Below are 18,420 nucleotides of genomic sequence, written 5' to 3'. Positions count from 1 at the left end.
TTAGAATTCCTCAGTTCTGTGTCAAATTCCCGTGGCTAGCGGGAGGTGGGGTGGGGAGAAGGGGAAACAGGTGACTAACCACAGGATGATGAGTGGTCAGTGACAGAGCCAGAAAGCTGGATGGACCTCCTGACCCCGGAGTGACAGTTGGCTTCACTGTCAAGAAGCAAGTCAAGCATCTTCTGCCATGATTTTTACTGATTTCTTAACTTCTGGCTCTGTGTTGAGATGACGTTGGACATCACACCCATTATTTTTCCGTATAACGTTCGTTACGAGATTGAACGGGACACGCATTTTCCAGTTTCCTTTCTTTTTGGACACTCAGTACTTAACTTGGCAATGTCCACTGTGTCACACACAGGACGGTTTCTGCAAAACTGAGTTGGGCTTACTCTCATTGGGGCGTCCAAAAAATACACAGAAATGTCTATAATGGAAGTTTTATTTCTCGTAGCAATGGTTGGAACAGGCTAGTCAAGAGAGGACCCTACATGTAAGCAGGTAAAAGTCCAAAGTCCTTACTGGAAACCTGACCACACATGTTTTATCCTTGAAAATCCTTCTGAGAATCCAGTGGTGTTGGGCATTACCTACTGCTTTATTCTAAATCCTGTCTTGTTGAGGGCAATGTCAATAACACAGCATAGAGAGCTGCTTGGCCCTCATTCACATGCCGGCTGATGCCACAAATCATGTCCCTTTTATGAAGATTTCAGACAAAAGACGGGGCTGCCCGCATGGCATTAAATCAAACGGGTTCCCACAGAATTCCCAATGGGAATACCGCTTAAAATGACGGTAGGGAAGTCGGAACTCTGTAAATTAAACAAGCTAAAATGTGTGAAATAATTCCATAAGCTTGTACCTGTAAGCTTCCGTGGCTGTATGAACACTTTTATTTCTACTAACATCTCTGTATTTCTAATTTAGAGCATTTTCAATACTTTAGATCAGAGCTTGTCCAACTATGACTCCCAAGGGCCAAATCTGAGCGGCTGTCTATGTTTCTTTGTTTTTTTTTCATGGTTGGTGAGTTAAGAATGGTCTTTGCATTTCTAAATGGTTAATTTTTTTTTTTAAGATTTATTTACTTATTTTCAAGAGAGAGAGGAAGAGTAGGAGCAGCAGAGAGGCAGAGGGAGAGGGAGAGGGCTCTCAGTATGGAGCCCAGCTTGGGACTCGAACTCACAACCCTGAGATCATGACCTAAGTCGAAATCGAGCTCCAGATACCTAAATGGTTCAATGTTCAATAACTGTATAATATACGTGCCTACATAATCTGTCCACTGTTGTTTCTTGGTTTGTAAGAGTTGAAAGTCTGATATAGTTACTATCTGGACTTTTAAGAAGATATTTGCAGAACCACGCCTTCCAATTTTGGTTTGATCCATATATATTTAATTCAAAAACGGGGCCTCGACGGATTCTATCGAGAACCCCAGAGGGTGGGCTGGATCTCACACCCGGGTCAAAAATCATTTCAAAATGAGTCTGAGCGTCTATAGAGTAGGGCCGACGCTGCTGGATGATTTACAAAAGAAAGGCCTAAGTGCGCGAATGTGCTTTTTTGTTTCGCCCTCGAGTCTACAAAAAAAACATTTTGTAACTTAAAGAATTTCCCTTTTGTTCTGCTCCAGTGATAATTTCCCTGTTAAATAATTACGAGTAAAGTGGTTTAGTTACACGGGAGTTAGTGTTTGGAAGGAAACAATTAAAGTCCTTCTCCTAATGCTATTTACACTGTTATTACTAAGGAATCAGCCTAATAAGTTTCTAAAGAGGGTGGTGGGTAAGGGCGGGACAGTTTCCAATTACTCAGGAGCACTTTTGAGCACGTACCGATGCCTTACGCAGGGGCTGTGCGGAAATGTCCCTTCTTTTCGGGAGATCTGAGTTTGAAAGACTCGGAGCTATCTGTTGATAAACCTTTTTAAACATTTTATTGAAGATTTTATTTATTTATTTGAGAGAAAGAGACAGAGAGGGAGCATGAGCAGGGAGAGGAGGTTGAGGGAGAAGTCAGGTCCCCTCTGAGCAGGGAGCCCAACGTGGGGCTCGATGCCAGGACCCTGGGATCATGACCTGAACCGAAGGCAAATGCTTAACCAACTGAGCCACCCAGGCGCCCGTGCTGATAAAACTCTTCTATTACTCTGCACTTGAACCCCCAGAAAGAGTATACACACACACACACAACCACGAAAGGATCTAAGCAAATGAGGCAGCTCGAGAGAAAGCACGCGGGTTTGGCAAAATTTGCAAGGACAGCTTCCAGACCATGGATGCTTGCGGCCGGTCCGCAGTGAGGTCTGTCCGGAACACAGCCTTAACGACGGTCCCTACTCCAGGAAATTCTTTTTTATTCATTTTCAAAGAACTGATCTTTTACCTCCACGTTAATGGCATTTTGATCTGAACTGTTAATTGTTACCATAGCAACTGTTGATTCCGGGCAGGCCGATGTCCTAGTGCCGCGTTACAAATGGACATCCGTGATTTTTAATAAAGGCTCCCGGGAGCTCTGCGATGGGCGTGTGGCATCATAGGGAAGACAGGGGGTCCGAAGGAGGAGACGGCACTCTGGTTTTGCTCCTTCCTATCTGTGCTCCTGGGAGTTGTCCCTTTTCTAGAGGACGGAGCACGAAAGCCGTGACCGTGGGGATGAAAACATCCCCCAGTGTGAACTTAGTCGAGTACTGTACCAACAAAACAGTGCAGTGGTGTATGTGAATGCTTCGGAGCCGGAGTAAGAGAACGTGATCAGACGGGGAGGGGGTCTGCGAGTGTAATGCAGAAGCGGGTGTTAGGAAGTGTGGCCCCAGCTTTGTGCATATGGCACAGTCCGAATCCAGCCCAGCAGGCTGACAGCTAATTTTGTGTGTCCACCTGCGGGGTCATCATGCCCAGGTAGCTGGTCAGGTGTTACTTCTGGGTGTGAGTGTGTGTGTGTGTGGGGGGGGTATTTGCGGATGAGATGAGCATTTGAATTAGTGCACCCAATAAAACCCACGGCCCTCCCCAACGTGGGTGGGGCTCATGCAATCCGTTGAGGGTCTGTCTACACCAAAGGGCAGAGGAAGGTTGAATTGGCTCTCTGCCTGACTGATGTTCTCGGGCCGTCCCCCTGGGAGTGATACGTCAGTGTTCCTGGTTCCCGGGCATTGTGACTCACACAGCTCTGCCTTCTCAGGACGCTCGGTCACTGGGCCAAGTCCCCCGCCCCCCCCCCCCCCCGCCGCATGCCTGCGCTACCTCCCCTCCATTTTATCCCCCGTCTTAGGAGCACTCAAGTCCGTCCCTTCCCACAAAGGAGGGACTCCTGTCCTGCAGGGAAAGCCATCTGCCTTCAAAGCAGGAGAGGTCTGTCATCCATCAAAGTCTTCATAAATGCGCTTATAAATAATGGCTCCGGGCTTTTTATCTGCAATACCCAGTGCAGGATTTCAGTGTTCACACCCCTTGTTTCTGAGCCGCCTTCTGCGGGCTCGGCTCAGTCCCACATGCACGTGTGAAGACCCCGCATGGCTCCGTTTTTTTGGATTCTCTGCTTTCTGCAGCACCTTCCAAGGTGCCATGTGACTCACCGCACGTTTGCTGATTGCACCTGCTCGTGGAGTAAGGGACTAGATCCACACCGTGGTAATAATTTCAGGGTACGGAGTCTTTCCTGCTTCCAGAGGTTCCATTCAGGAATGATAAGCAATCTGTGCAGTGCATGGATTTTACTCTGGGTATAAATATTTCCCGAAACGGCATCCCTTGTGAGTCTGCGTGGCATGCTTGCTGAGACAGGGCCCCCAAGGGCACAGACCACAAGCCACAGCCATCAAGGGCACAGACCACAAGGGGGAGGGTGTGCACCATGACTGTTTCTTGGGTCGCATTGGCCTGCTTTTCAACAGAGCCTGTATTGCACGGCGTGGCAGGATCTGGGAGGTTCCTACCTTGGGTGGCATCATGATTTCCAGTTTAGGGTGGGGAAATGAGACAAGGGCAAGGTGATTTTCTTGGTTCATGGTCTTGTTAGAATTACAGGCTGATTGCTACCCAGTGCCATCCATCCTACGTGCCGGCTGGAACTGAGCAATACCAGCCTACTTAGAACTCCACACACGGGCCATTCTCTCTCGGTCCTGCCCTTGAACCTGCATGTCCTTCTGTTTGGAGTATCCGCCACTCGGCTCCTCTCAGCCTTGTAACCTGTCCATCAGGCATGAACTCAGACCCATGCACCTTGGATACAGTGGAAATGTGAAGACTGTCATTTATTTAGCATTGGGACATTTTTGCTGCAAATCTCGCACGCTTGAGGTGTACTTCTCCTTGGGAGGACGAAGTTCTTTGGCTTCCACATCTTCCCACTTATGAGAAATCACAATAGTTTGATCTCATCATTCGAGCGCTCGTCCAAATATACCCATTTGTTCTGAAAGTAATGCCTTCCTCCTCCTCCCCCTGGTCTGTGGGGTCCAGTCACAGTCCACAAATTGAATCTTCTCATCTCTTGAGACCTTTTCATTCTACCACTTTTTCTTCCATTTTGTGGTTCCTTTCCTTTCTTTTCAGTGACAAACACTGTTTTGTGTTGGGTTTTTTTCGGAGAGACCACATAAGGGTGTGAGACTATACACATGGCAACATACGTTAGATTTTATGGGTACCCACAGGTGGGGTCCTGATTCTCGTTGCCCTCCCAGCAAGCTGCCTGATCACTAAACAGCATGCCACGTGGGCAACTTCATGTCCTCTCTTTCTCTGCCTCTTTTATTTTTAACAATTCTAATTTTTAGCAATGGCCCACAAGACTTTTCAGGACACGGAAGCTGTAACAGAGAAGGATAACGGCTTGTAACCGAACACAAAGGTGACTACATGTCCTTTCCTAGTTCTCCCACCAGGCATATTTGGGGTGTAGCAGTTAGTCCTTCACGTTTCCCTTACATTCTGGCTTCCAAAGAAACGCCTGTGGAAAACAGAAACGGTGCCGGACCAGAAATATTTTGTAAAAAATTAGGGGTGCCTGAGGGGTTCAGTCGGTTAAGGGTCTGACTCTTGGTTTTGACTCAGGTCCTGTTCTCAGGGTTGTAAGATTGAGCCCAGAGTGAGCTCCATGCTGAGCGTAGAGCCTGCTTAAGATTCTCTCTCTCCCTCTCCCTCGGCTTACCTGCACCATCACCCCCTCATGTGCTCGCTCTCTCTCAAAAAAAAATCTATATATTGGCATCTCCCCCAAATACCCAGAAATTGGGTCTGATGTAAAATCAACTCAGCTGTGTTTCTTTCTGTCTTTTGGAGACCCCACCATTCTGTGATCTTGGAGCTACTCTCACCAATAAAGAAAGGAACATTCTTTTCGGTACCACGTTTTGCTTTGTTTCAATCACCCCTTGATTCGATGAACGTTTCACAAATGATGCAGCGTTGGAAGATAGCAAAATTAGGGAAGGCACAGCGTTTGTTAAAAATGAAGCAAGAGCCCACCCCTCCTCCTCACAGTGACCTCTCCTTATCTGATCTTTCTTTCTTGGCACCAGTTAACAAAACAGGCTCTCTCCACTTAATTACTCTAGGCTTTCTGGGAAGAACTGGCTGGCAAGGACCAAACTTCACGAGCACACAGGCTGCTAAGAAAAGCACAGGGTAGTGTGGTCTCCGGGCACTCTGTGCATAGCTCTTGTGATGGGCGGGCATGTATGGACACGCCAAAGGTGGTTTTTTTGTTTTGTTTTTTTAAGGATTTTATTTCTTTCTTTGAAAGAGAGAAAGCATGAGTGGGGGAGGGGTAGAAGTAGAGGGAGAAGCAGACTTCCCATCGAGCAGGGAGCCTGATGTGGGGCTTGATCCCAGGACCCTGGGATCATGACCTGAGCCGAAGGCAGACACCTAACAGACTGAGCCACCCAGGCGTCCCCAAAGGGGTTTTCCTTAAATGATAACCTAGGTTCGGGTTTTTCTGAAAGCAAAACAACAACACTTCCATCAATCTCACTGTAAAAAAAAAAAAAAAAAAAAAAAAAGAAGTTCAAGAAAATTAACTGGTCACTTGACATTTAAGAAATGGTCTTGCAGAGACAGTGATCTGTCATCTGGTCTCATTGAGAAGCAAGTCTTGACCTAGCAGGTGTTTATTGACTTTATACCCGTCTTGCTCTTAAAAACAAAACAAAACTTCCAAATAACTAACTTCATGTCCTATGCTAATTACACAGGTGTAAAGGCTGCCAAAGCACACTCCTTCCCGGGATTCAAATCCTTCGTCTTTGTTCTTCTGTCCCTTGGCTTTATGTTCCTGAAGGGCAGGTGACAGTCTAGGGGAAGGCTCTGTATTGAGGACAGCTTCCTTCTTCTGCAGGTTTAGGAGACGAGCGCTTGCGAAGAATGCATGAAAATGGAACTCGGTGCTGTCAAACTGCATCTCTCCATGGCTCTTCGGTGGGGACTCTGAAAGTCATACCTTGTCTCACGTTTCTCCAATGGCTGCAGAATGCATTGTGTGTGGTTCCTACAAATACCAATCTCAACGGAGTAAGAGCAAGCACCTTCTGGGGAGAAGGAAGTAGCAACTGGAGTTTTCATACAGAGGTAGGGTTCCAAGTCTGCAGCCTCCTTGGGTAGAGCCACTGATCTCCCACTAATCTCAAGCCCCACAGCGCATTTGCCGTAAGGACCAATGGCTTCCCCAATGGTCAATGGCTTCCCCAATGGCCAACAGCTTCCCCAATGGCCAATGGCTTCCTGTGGTCACCCTTCTTTAGAACTGAGGTTGCCTGTTGCCCCTGGAAAAGTGTTGGTGTCCCGATATCACAATGGTGTGCTCTGTTGGTCTTGGGGATGCTTTCCAGTAGGCTGAACAGCAACTGTCAGGTGGGGATGTGAGGTCTGCGGTTCTCTCTACCGAGAACTCAAAGTGCTGATGGGTACATGCTGGTTGGAAGGCATTCACCCAGGCTGAAGGACAAGATGCCTGATGGGATAAAAGTAACTTCAGAAGGAATCAGGGGTGATGGGGCACCATAGACTATGGGAGCACTGAGCCATGGCCAGAGATGTGAGAGTTGCCAGTCTCACTGTTTTCCAGAAAATCGAACCAATCTCCATGGCACCCAGAGGATGAAGGGCTTTGGCGTCATCCCCTGTGTTCTTTCCAAGGGGAGGACTGATGACCACAGAGCTCATTATCTCTAAAAGTGAAAGGAATTCCACCTCAAAGACGTAAATCCAAACCCTTTTAACCCCATTCATTGACTGTGTGATGCAAATGACCCATAGGAGCAGTTCCATATCGCCTTTGGCACAGAGCAGACAGTCAGTGCCTAATTGTTGCTTGCCCCATCCCTTGTGCTGTGACCGTGCAGTTTATGGCGCGCTTGGGTAAACACTCTAATTGCAGAGCGTCTTCGACGGATAAGCAGACACAGAAGGGCATTCTGGAGAGCTGAGCGGCCGCGACTTCAAAGCTCACGTTTGGCAAAGTGATTTGTTGTGCTGTCTGGCATGTGAAGGATCCTGAATAGCGGCATTTTATGGGGAGGAGAGAGCGCTGCTTTCCAGGGCTTTGCTATTAAGCAGGAGGGTCCTTGGGCTTTAGGTCTCTTACCTCCTCGCTGTCCCTGGCAGAGGAATGCTCCCTGGAATCCTTTGAAGACTCTGCCAGCTTCAGAGTGCCCGCATTGTAATCAGGGCCCTTCAATGAGCTCATTCAGCGGGCTTTCCCACAGCCCTCGACGCACATCAGAGACCCGCTCTGGGCGTGTGCGCCTCCGTGCCAGGGACAGGAGACGCAGGCGTGCAGTTCTGCTTGGCTCGGGCTGGCGTTCCTGGGAACCAGAAGGGCCTTCGGAGGCTCTGGGTTAAAGCATCCCCCCCCCCCCCAAAGCACGGAGTCCTGGAGCCCACCTTGGAAAGGCGTCTTCCAAAGTCTCACGGGATGATGAAAGCAATCATTTCAGAGAGGTGACACTGTCTTCCAAAATGCCCCTTATGAGGGAAAGGAGTAGCAGCTTGTATAGAGCCTTTCTCTCCGGCACTTTGAGCTCCCAAAATATCGAAGGAGGGGGTAGGGCTTTTTGCACATAACCGAGGCTACCTAGTGGGACATATTAATGCCTAGACTTTTTCCGACTTATCTCTGGGTTTATAAAGGCATGGGGGATGTGCAGCCTAGCATATAAAACTCAGAGCCGTCAGTCTTTAACTCGTTAACACAAAAGTGAGGTGTCTCGCTGCATTTAGCTGCTAACGGGGAAAGGAGTAGCAATGGGGTCGCTCAGGGGATTTTGACAATGTCTGGAGATGTTTTCACTGTCCCAACTGGGACGCTCGCTCCCGGCTTCTGGTGGGTAGAGACGAGGGGTGCTGGGAAACATCCCTCGCTGCTAAACATTCCCCAGGACAGCCGCACAGTTTGATGACCCCAAACGTCATCAGTGCCGAGATGGAAACCCCGGGGGCAGACCAAGCAGGAAGCAGCTAGCTGGGCCTTGGGGAATCCCATTAGCCGATGACACTGTACTATCTAAACTCAGTCTCTTAGGTCCGTTGAGAGTTGTATGGGCCATGCAGTAGACGGAGCATCTCAATATCCTTTACAGTTAGCAGCTGGAGGTGCCGCAGGTAGGTCTGCAGAAGCTAAAACATGGCTAATTATGCACGCATAGGGAAATCCCGTTTTCCACCCAAATCCCCTCCAGGACAGCCCCCCAGGGCAGAGCTGGCTGGACCCCATGAGGTTCATCTTGTCCCTTTTGAGCACATGCGCGTGTTTTTTTTTTCTCATTATATCGGCATTTCCAGGCGAGGAGGGCCCCTCACGGGAATGCACGTCTTGTCTTTGTTCTTCTGTTCGCTCCACTTGGCCAAACCTCGTCCGTCTTCCTATCACGTTCTTGTGGTTTCTGGGGCAGAAATATTTCCCCTTGTTTTCTTGGTTCCTTTCCTGTAATGTCTTTCTGAACCCATACCGCTGCTGCTAATACATGTAGGCATTACACATGGTGCTTCTACTAAATGCTTATACACTCCCCCTCTTCCAAAAATACTCCTCTACCTTCTAGATACATCTCTACATTCCTCACGCTGTCTGTCTATATAAGGAATCCCACCTTCTCTCCTAGTTAGGACTAGTGGCTGCCTTAAAGCTAATAGTTTGAAAAAATCACATATAAAGTAACATCTCCGCATGTCCCTCTTTTCTGCAATGCTCCACGTATGGGGTCTTTTCCAATTACTCCATAGGTTGCATTACTTTCTTGCTGTTGCTACGTACCTAAAAGCAACCTGTTGGCAGGTCCCTCAAGGCCATCTTGAGTCTTGCTCACACATTTGCTTCTAGACCTTGTGCCTCTCAATGAACTCTCTGTGTTAAACTGAGACTGTCCTATGGTCTCACCAATCAACGGTCCTTCCCTCAACCTCTGCTAATATTCTCACCTGTAGAATCACCCTCACCATTTTCATTTTGTCCACCTGCGTGCCCTGTGGCATAGAGGTTGAGCCCCAAACCCTCCGACTATGGAAACCATCTGTAACTGGGCCAGCTCCCCTTACTTCCTCCCCTTCTGAGCTCTTACTATAATCGTATCACGCATATGGCCCTTCATGACCACAGAATTTCAGAGCTGGAAAGGATCTTACAAGTGATCTGCTTGCTTGCTTTCTCTCTCTCCCTTTCTTTTCTTTCTTTTTTTCTTTCTTTTTCTTTCTTCCTTCCTTTCTTTCAAAGATTTATTTTAGAGACAGACAGCATGAGTGGGAGAGAGAGAGGAAGAAAGAATCTCAAGCAGACTCCACACCGAACATGGAGCCCGATGCAGGGCTCAATCCCAGGACCCCAGGATCATGACCTGAGTCAAAACAAAGAGTTGGGTGCTTAACAGACTAAGCCACCCAGGTGCTCCACGTTCTTTCATTTTATGGGTGGAACATACTGAGTCAAGAAAACGTTATCACATTGACAAATAAAAGGTTCTACTGTTAGATGCTTTTGTCCCACGTTTTTTTTTTTCTGTCTTGCTCGATGGCAGGCATGCTATCGTAACTCTGCATTTGAAGCTATGTCTCACTGTGTTGAGCACATGAAGTGGGTGCTGATCAGTCAGACACAGCAAATCTTTCTGTATATATGTTTTATTCTTTTATGCTTGGTTCCGTGATACGGGATTTATCTTACAAACCTCATGTCTGGCAACTGTTTTGAGGGTTTTGGAAATAAGCCACAAATTAAGCCATCAAATGCCAAGTTCAAGGTGAGGATGTAAAAGAATTGTCTTTTGAACTCTTGTGTCTTTATCCTGGTGGGCAGATTCATTTCTCCTGCTGTGGAGACGGTCTTCATTTGCATGGATTCTTAGTTACTTTCCCTAAGCAACCAGTTGGGGGTCACTGCCACCCTGAGATAAACTTGCCTGAAAGCATTTATCTAGTGTACAACCCCCCAAAATGATTCCCTATCTTTTAAACCCAGTTATTTGAAAATTTTTCCATTCTCTGACCCACACTGCTTTATTCCATAAACACACTCAATGATCAATTATGTCCTTATTTCTACAGAGTTGACACCCGCCCGCCTAGGAGTCATTCTCTTAAATATCATGTGAGTTTTGACTCATTATTTTGTTTCTCAGAAAGACGATAGTGTTCATGACTCAGATATCATCATGCTGCTATATTAAACCAGTATGTCATGTTCTGGGTCTTATGTCACTCAGATCTTCAGTGCAACTCGAAGCATATCTGAGAACTGGTGTGTGAGTAGAAATGTTAATCCATCCAGAAATTTAAATATATTCTTTAGCTGCTTTAGGGGCTATGGTCTCTGTTTCTGCTTGGCTCCAGCCCCAGCCATGTTGAATCCCTACCTCACACACTACAGATGTACGCTTCTTGAGCACCAGGGAAGGAAGATACACAACTATTCTCTCCTCTCATTCTTATTGCTCAATCTCAGTGGTATTCTTCCCAAAGAGCCACAGGCAGAACCACGCTTTCCACAGCCACCGTCACTGGGGAGCTAGACTTCTCCCCCTTTGCACATTTGCCATTCTATCAATCCACCTTGACGATTTGCAGCGAAACGTGCCCTTCAGCAGAAGGGAAAACATTTGAAGCATCAATATTTGCAGCAAAACCTCAGCTGTGAAGGAGTGATTCACAAAGATGCAAATATCTCAGCAGCTCCGTTTTGCTCCGACTGGCCCTCCAAGCCTGTCACATAATATGCCAAAACGCATGATGCGTAACCTCCCTGTAAAGAGTTGCACCTTACTAATAGGCTGCTACTGATGTTCCCCTTGAGCTGGACATGCCGGGGTGGATCATTTATAAAAATACCAATAAACAGAATTAATACGGAAGCTGTCAGAAATCTCGGTGTCCCTCTTGTGCCATACTTTACAGAAGATGGCCTCTTTCCATAGTTTTTACCCTTTTGCCTACCCACGCCCACCCCACGTAACCCACAGTCCTCAACCATCTATCACAAATGCTTTCTATCATGTCATTGTGAGTGTGGCTTTTCCTTTCTTACATCCGAGAAAATATAATTAGATTTCCAGGTAAACTATCAGGGAGATTATGTGAAATATTGAAGAAAAAAGATACAGCATTGATTGCCATCAGTCTTGCCAACTTAGCCCCAAATTTAAAGTGCTACCACCCCTAATGGTTTGAAACGTACTTCCATGACTCACATTCATCCATTCCTTTAACATGGGCTGTGTAGTTTTTCATTAGGTGTAAAGTCAAGTTTGATTGTCCATCACCAGGGAGCCTCTTAACATGTGTTCAATACAAGAGCAACTATATCCCTTGTCAGAATGATCTTTCCAGGAATTCTACATGAATTCAGGAATTCCACATGAATTCACTGAATTCAGGAAGGTCAATAATTACGTGGTAGGGACCGAGGTCCATGTTATCATGTAGGTCATACAAGTAAAAAAGGTTCTAGTAACAGGGTCGACACACATTTCAAGAAGACACACAACTGGACTCTAAGAAATGTGCATACAACACCACTGATGTGGAATCAGATATGCCCACACTTGATCTTAAACTGTGATGCAGAACAGAGTAAATTCTGGAGAAGTAGGCTCCTACCACAATATATCTACCCTGAGATGAAATTAATGACCACAGTTATTAGCAAAAGCCCAAAGGTAGCAAAGTCCTCTTGGAAAATATATGGGGAATAAAAGGGCATAAATAAGTACATATGATATGTTATACTGAGATTAACTGCTTTTCAGAATTTTCTCTCTATATTTTTACTTAAGTCAATTTAAGATATTTTATAAGAGGAAAACGGCAGTTAAGAAATGTGCATTGACTGAAAAATTAATCCACAGATATAATAAAGTGGATTATTTTAGAAAATATGATCCTTCACTTTTCTCCAAAATTCACAAAGTAATTTGAATTCCAGTAATGGGATTTACGTATGATTACGAGATTTGCTGTTATTGATATTTACTTAGTGTTCAGAAAAAGAACCCAGGGGAGTCGTACATGTTCTTTCTAGAAATAGTTATTAAACATAGTAAGTCCCCCCAGTCCAGATTTATAAAAAATAGCTAAATTAAAAGGTTGAAATCGAGTTTCCTGTCAGCAGCAAAAAAAAAAAAAAGAGGAAGAAGAAGAATGGATCAAAATAGACTTCTTATATAATACAAAATGTTGAGTTCTGAAAGTAAATTAGAAAAAAATAAGTGGATGTAATTATGGACTTAGGGCTACATCTCGCTCCTATGTTCATTCATTGAAGAGCACGTAAAATAGCATTTCACTTATCATATCCATCAATTAAATACCCGAAATCTAAGTAACTTAACAAAAGGTTAGAAAGATTGATTACTACTATTGTGTATTGATAAATACTTCGGAGCATTTTATAAAATTATTGTTATTTAAAGTAGCTAAGCTTCTTGGAATTCCCTCGGGTAATCTAAAAACAGATTAAATTTTTCAATTAAAATATAAGCATCCGCGTCACGGAAAAAAAAACTGTACTTTATGCCTTTCTTCTTTATTTAGGGTCGATAGTAGTCTATTTCTATTTTGAGAATATGGACACTTTTTCCCCTCATGCCCAACTGAATTACACATTACACGTACTAAGATTATCTGTCAAGAGAAATAAGAAATGATGTCTTTACACTGAAGCTCAAAGAGCCTCAGCATTTTGCCAAATTGAGTACCAAAAGGAACATGCTACGGGCCGTTAAGAACACCGAGCTAAGTCTCAAAAGAGGTTCAATGTGGTAAGAAGGAGATGAATGTGTTTAGTCTGACCTGACCATCTAAGGTCACAAGAGGAGGACTATGAATAAGAGCAAAGGTTGAATGAAGAGCAATCTGTATGTGTTTTATATATTATATATTTATCTATAGCATATATTATGTCTATATATTATATAATTGCATATTATATTTACAGTATAATTATATATGTTATATCATATATATAGAGAGAGAACTCCACCCCCACAATTGCTTCCCTGCTAAACAGCACAGAGGTCGGACCTAGGTCAGGTGCACAGTTCCGTGAGGTTGGATACTTATATAGCAAAAGGAAGGAAATGCAACAGCAGAGTGTCCTATCAACACGGGGCGCTAGAGTTTTGCTGATTTCAGGTGAGGAGCATGAGCTCCTCCCGCATAGGAACGGAAAAGGGGATCCAGAGCTATTTCAAATAGGCTACACTCAGGAAGGCTCTGAACGAGTCGGCTGTTTACACACCTATGACAGATGAAGACACAGTGACCCAGGGAAACTTAAGGTTGACCTTTGCAACGTCATTTTCATCACGAAAGAACGCGAGCCCATCCTGGAACATGAAAACCAGGCACCCACATCCCACAAGATGACAAACGTTCTATCTTGGTCCATACCCAAACCATGCCAATTTCATCGATACTGGCTTACCGTTGAGGCGGGTCAGTGGTCCTCCAGCCCACCTCCACTGGTCCTCATGACTCCTTTAGGGAACTTCTGTAGAGTCATCCTCTATATTTGTAGTCCAACTGGGGGCTGGGACACCCTTTTTGTTACTGAGCAGGTCTGAAGAGTCGATGACCTATGGAGTCAAGAGAACACATAGCCACCTGAGCCCTGACAAATGCCCACACACAGATCTGGTCTCATACCGAAAGGGAGCATCAGAAAATCTTCAGTGATTTCCCTTCACTCTTCCCGATTTCTGTCCATCGCACAAGATCGTTTTCTTTGCTGTGCAATCAACAGTTTTGATATGTCCTTCTACTTCTCACACATATAACCACGTGCCTTTGGTTCTGAATTACGTCAGAGTAACCTTGAATAAGAGTCTCCTATGTAAATCCCACTGAGGTCAGAGAGAAAAACTGACATGAAGAATATGGGAAGAGTAAGTCTGAGGGCTGCTGGAGGGGAGGTGGGTGGGGACATGGGGTGACTGGATGACGGGCATGAAGAGGGCACCTGATGGAATGAGCACTGGGTGTGATATGCAGCTGATGAATTACTGATGTCTGCCTCTGAAAATTATAATACATTATATATGAATTAATTGAATTTAAATTTAAAAAATGTTTTAAAAAACTAAGCAGGGTGGGAGAAGGTCAATGGGACAAGCATATGCACAGCCCCAGACTTCTAGCAGGGAAAGAACAGGACCGGGAGCTGGGGAATCTAGCTAGGGCTCAGCTCTCTGCGTGAGATTAGCGGTCACACAGAAACTCGCATACTTCTTGCTGAAAATCTGACCAATCTCTGCGTCTGTTTGATTTGGAATCACAGAGCACCCCACCCGGTTTGCCTGCGAAAACATGGGTCTTCTGTGGCCGAATCTTCCGATTTTTAAGGGAAACAAGACATCAAATTCTAAAACCCAAATCTAACCAATTGTAGATGTTCAATAAATCACATTTGAAAAAGACCACAGTTAGTGTTGATAAAACATTTTAAAATAATACAAAAAGGAGGTAACACGTTTATAAAGAATATTAGTTCTTTAACAAGGAAGGAAACGGAAACCTTTGTTCTTTTTCGTTCCTTAAACAGTGAAGAATACAATAAAGTCAACATAAAGTACAGGAAATTATTCTGGCTAGATACAGAATCTCTGCTGTCCAGAAACTGAAAAATAATCCTTTCTATTGTAGGCAAAGGCAATAAACTATAAACCAAGGAAATAAAACCATCAAAACTGAAAACACTTTGCAAAGGTTAACAAATTTTATACATTTTTGTCAAACGTAGGTGTTTTGAATCACGTCAAGTAAAATTTACTTTCCAAATCTCATCTTTCATCAGCTCTTTCATATTGTGGAACAAACAGATACTTTAAGCCGGCATTTAGGGGCTCCTACAGGGGCAGTACTAATTTCACCATAAATGGAAGATGTTATTAACAATGTGTAATGTGTTCCCCGTTGCTGTCTTTAAATGACTAAGTGTGTAAAAAATAGCAAGAAAAAGCCACCCACCTTCCGTCCAGCAACCCTCAGTTCGTTTCCTAGAGTTAGACAGTCTCCTCTTATGGTCTGCCTCCCTCCGTTTTCATCTTATTTTATTTTTTCTTTCCTTCCCCTATGTTCATCTGTTCTGTTTCTTAAATTCCACAAATGAGTGAAATAATACAATAACTATTTTTCTCTGATTGACTTATTTCATTAGTATAACACCCTCTAGTTTCATCCACATTGTTACAAATGGTAAAATTTCATCCTTTTTGATGGCTGAGTAATATTCCAGTGTGTGTTATACATATACACATATACACACACTATATCTTCTTTATGCATTCATTTGTCAATGGACATCTGAGCTCTTTCCATAGTTTGGCTACTGTGGACATTGCTGCTATGAACATTGGGGGGATGGGGTAACCGGGTGACGGGCATTAAGGAGGGCACTTTAATGTAATGAGCACTGGGTATTATATGCAACTGATGAATTCCTAAACTCTACCTATGAAACTAATAATATACTATATGTTAATTAATTGTATTTATTTTTTAAAGATTTTATTTATTTATTTGAGAGAGAGAGAGCACACAAGCAGGGGAGAGGCAGAGGCAGAAGGAGAAGCAAGCTCCCCACTGAGCAGGCAGCCTGACACAGGACTCGATCCCAGCACCCTGAGATCATGACCTGAGCTGAAGGCAGACATTCAACTGACTGAGCCACCCAGGTGCCCCAATTAACTGAATTGAAATTTTAAAAAAAAGCAGCAGTTACATTTGGAAAAAATGAATGCAAGGTACACAAAATCTCTCTCTACTCTTTTGTGCAACTGTGTGTGAATTTATGATTATTTCAAAATAAGTTGAAATGAAAACACAAATACAAGAAAACAAATATATATATATATATATATTTGACCTGGAAAATGACCTCATGAAAGGCCTTAAGTTTAAATCCGGCAAAGAGAAGCATGTGTGTAATGCTCACCTGTGCACCACTGAATAATATCTGAGTGTTGGAAGTGCTCACTGGTGTCTAAACGGCCGTTATCATCTTTAATGATAAACACTGAACCATGAAAAGGAACCCAAGCTGTACAGATGCAAGACGGAAGAAACTCGTATCAAAGACCCAAACACATGCCCCAAACTCACTATGAAACACAACAAAACAAAGGTAAGCATTGTCCTCTATTTGGAGGATAGATTTTGAGGGTCATAAAGCCAAACTGGGGACTCGACTTTATGTTGAATGTCAACCGTGCTTTCTCTGGTGTGTAGGTAATTTTCAGTAAGACCCCTTTGATCCATTTCGCTGGTGTCTCTGACACGCTGGTGGGCATCACTATTTTGGGGCGATATGTTCTTGAAGTTCTAAGTTTCTTCTTAAATGTGGAGGTTAGTCCTACAGCTTTGCTCATGTGAATTCTGATGAGCTGATCTTTCTTTATAGGATGAAAATAGTACTTTCATCAGATCACTTAGCTCTGAATAAGCTCTGGGCCATCCGTCCCTATTTGCCAGTCTGAAAAAAGTGAGTTACGTGCGGTGGAAAAGCAGAGGAGCTGGAATATGAGAGGACAGCATTGCGGAGCCATCGGAATCATGCCTTTGTGGGCTGAGAGAAACTTGATAGAGACAATACCTAGGGCTTCATGAGTATTTGTTTCACCGGGCTCTTTGTTCCTTGCTTACTCTTATCAGCTCCTTGAATTCTCAGTTTCACCCTGAGACGCACAACCGTGTCCTGTATTTTCTCTCACTGAGTAGATGAAATTGAGATTCAGATGGGTTAATGGGTTTTCCTAGGCAGAGTGTTCTAGGCAGCTGGAACGGACCCCAAAGTCACGGTCTTAAATACTCCAATAAGCTGCCCAACATTATTTCATTTATGGCTCATCTCTTTCTCTGTCGAAAGACCGAAGGAAGAGAGGAAGGAGAGAAAGAAGGAAAGAAAAGAGAGAAAGTTCTTTCTTTCATAGAACTTTTGGGATGGAGGAAGATGTATTAAAGCATGGTAACCTTGAAACCACTATTGCCATATGAGGTGTTGCTCTTTTATGTTTTGCTTACGGGCAATGTTTTTTTTCATTTATGTCGGACGGTGTGTCTTGGAAGAGAAATCAGGACTGGACCTCTTTTCAGAGGAATCTTCCTGGTTGATAACCGCACACAGCAAAACTAAGTGGGATGCTGGGAAAATGTGATATGCAAACAGGGGGTATTTGGGGATGAATGGCTATTTCTATTAATCAGAGCACCTTGGTGCAGGGCAATGTTTCCAAAAAGGATTATTTATCAGAACAACGGTTTCTCAGAGTTACCAGAGTTCAGAGACTCTATGGCCAGAGACGTTTGGAAAACACTGCACATGATCATTTTTCTTGGAGAGTCACAAGACACAAGGCTGTTCAAAATGCTAACCTGAAGAACTTGCGTTTGCATTTCCCTCTGTCTTCCCAACCTTTCGTGGCAATGGGGATTGCTTTCTTCTGTAATATTAGTTTGCTAGGGTTGCTGTAACAAAGGACACAGATTGGGGACGCTTCAACAATGTTCATTTCTCACAATTTAATCCTGGAGGCTGGGAGTCTGAGATCCAGGCATGACAGAGGCTGGTTCGTCTCGAAGCCCCTCTCCTTGGCGTGTAGACACCATCTTGTCTCTGTGTCCTCACATGGTCATCCCTCTGTGCCTGTCTGTGTTCTAATCTCTTCTTCTCATAAGGACATGAGTCATATTGCATTAGAGTCCACCCTACGGACCTCGATTAATCCCCTCTTCAAAGGTCCTACGTCCTAGCAAGGTTGTTGGAGTTAGAAAGTCCACATATGAATTGGAGGGGGGGTCACAATCCAGCCCACCCATAACAATACCCACTAATACTTGAGGAACAGTAATCTGAAGAACACATCAGGAATGCTGGTCTGAAGACAGTTAAGAGTTCCCAAAGGTGCTCTGAAAATTATCTGCA

The 18,420-nt window shown here is 44.4% G+C and overlaps 1 protein-coding gene across 2 annotated transcripts in view; it reads right to left on the bottom strand.

Moving 5' to 3' along the window:
* The window catches only part of PUDP (pseudouridine 5'-phosphatase), a 617,886-nt gene that overhangs the window by 66,246 nt on the left and 533,220 nt on the right, over window positions 1–18,420 (bottom strand). For both annotated transcript variants that reach the window (XR_006782650.2, XR_006782651.2), the window contains exon 9: window positions 13,927–14,077. The gene's annotated coding sequence lies outside the window, so the exon portion shown is untranslated. The remainder of the gene's footprint in view (window positions 1–13,926; window positions 14,078–18,420) is intronic.

This window comes from Ursus americanus, chromosome X (assembly GCF_024610735.1).
Source record: "Ursus americanus isolate L20-20 chromosome X, mUrsAme1.1.p, whole genome shotgun sequence".
Classification (NCBI taxonomy): domain Eukaryota; kingdom Metazoa; phylum Chordata; class Mammalia; order Carnivora; family Ursidae; genus Ursus; species Ursus americanus.
This window is presented reverse-complemented; position numbering and strand designations above follow the sequence as displayed.